This window comes from Plasmopara halstedii, assembly GCF_900000015.1.
Source record: "Plasmopara halstedii genome assembly, contig: Scaffold_2904, whole genome shotgun sequence".
NCBI lineage: Eukaryota > Oomycota > Peronosporomycetes > Peronosporales > Peronosporaceae > Plasmopara > Plasmopara halstedii.
Genome location: NW_020189809.1, coordinates 508,489 through 510,544, shown reverse-complemented (window position 1 = coordinate 510,544; position 2,056 = coordinate 508,489).

Sequence of the window (2,056 nt, the reverse complement as noted above, 5' to 3'; positions counted from 1 at the left end):
GGAAGCCATATTCCACACGAGGGTCAATGACCGACCGTGGTTGGGCGCGCATCAGAGCTGCCTTACGGGCAGCTCCCAGCTGCCGCCTCTGTGCTCCGTCGAGGTCATTGGTGATTACACCACGTCCTTCAAGTGACAAGGAGTCAGGAAATAGAGATGGAGTCCGCAAGGCGCGAGCAGGGCTCGTCTTACGCCCCTGGCGCAGCTCGCCTTCCTCGTCAATCCATGCGGGAAAGGGAGTGTCAGACTCGTAGTCGACCAGTTCCTCATCCTACGAGGTCACTCGTCATCGATAGTGTGCGCGGAGCACGACGCTCGGGCTCATCGAAACTAGGACTTACATCTCTGATGCCGCGGACACATGGTCCGACATAGCACCGCGTGCAAAAGACGAAGTTGAGCTCTACCCGTGTGCGCTAGCGCACACGGGTACGTTTCGGTCCAACGCAGTGTCTAACGGACACGCAAACCTCGGGTACGTTTCGGTCCAACGCAGTGTCTAACGGACACGCAAACCTCGTTGAGGCAATAATCGATTGGAACTGTAAATGTTCTCATTCTTAGAGGGTAACGGGGTTACACATACCCTTGTAATAGGTGTGTGTGTCACACCATGCCCATCTGGTGTGACACACACCCAAACAAGAATACAGTACGAGGCTGGATAGCCAGTAGTTATACATGTCTTTAGATTTAGATTTTACTATACATATTTAGATAAATCTATGCATTTAAAATTAGGCGGTTTTGCCGCAGATAAAAGTAAACTCAAATCAGTTATTTTAAATCGAAAATAAATAAAAATCAGTTATTGAATTTAAACCGAAGAGTTAATAATCCGCTAAACTCGTACTGGTTCTGATTATAGAACAAAAGATCGGTGACCTAACTCACACTTCCTCAAAGCTCAAAGCCAAGGCAGCGCCACTGCAGCAATTAAACAATTATATACAGTTTCAATTTTGAACGGAAGAGTCTCTTCACCTGGGCTAAACTTTCCAGTACTCTTTGATCAGCGGATTGCGATCCGCTACTGGTTCTTGTATAGAGCGCATATCGCGTGCGATCGCGTTTACAGGGAAAGAAGGAATTGGTGCACTTTGTCCTAGAGTTGCGGACTCTCATTGCCGGGATCGCAGTAGATCCTCTCCCCGAGGCGTTCACAGTAACAGTCTTTATGGAGAGCCTCCTCACTGGCGTGGTCAGAATGGAACTCTTCCTTGTGCATCCGTCTTCTTTTGAAGAAATGGTAAATGTGGCATTAATTGACGATTTCAACTTGGTCGGCATGACTTGCTTCGAATGCACAGCCTCAGAGCTCGTCAAGCGGACCTGAGCTAATGAACCTCAGCTATGCTGAGAAAGAGGATGGAGAGCTCAAAGCTGCCAGGTAGCCTGTAAACACCCGACGGTGAATTGTCTGTGGAGACACCGATTACCTTCGGACTGGTTTTCATATGCGCAAGCCGCGCCAAGGTTTACCGAATCGACGTTTGCTTCTCGCCAGTCTGGTTTGTCGCGGGTAAAGGACAAATCCCAGCAGGCACGGATCACCCAAGTGGGGAAGAACTGAGTTCTCGAAGACACATAGGGCATCAGGGCTCAGCCGATGAGCCCCAAGCTTTTGGACACGCAATGTGTATGCAAGCCGATCTTGCTGATCGTAAAGGCGATTGTGAAGATTTGTGAGAAGCCATGGAATATCCTGATCGATTTTGGGGCGTCGGGCAATTATGCTCGAGGCTCCACGATCGAAGGAAGTCAGCTGTACGCTAAGGTGCTGAAAGCGCGGTTGACTGACACCGTCACTGTTTGCTTAGCGACGGAGACTTGTGTCACTATGCCGTGGATCCCTGTGGACCTCGGTGTCAAGTTTCTTGACGTCGATCGTGTGGAACGCTGCTTAGTTTTAGATTTGGATTCAAGGCATGACCATATCCTTGGTATGGCATGACTAGAACACCACGAACCGTGAATCTATTGGAGGTCGAAAACCTCGAGTGCTACGCGCACGTCTCCCAGTGGAGCTGTGGTGAGTCATGGATCCACCTCTACC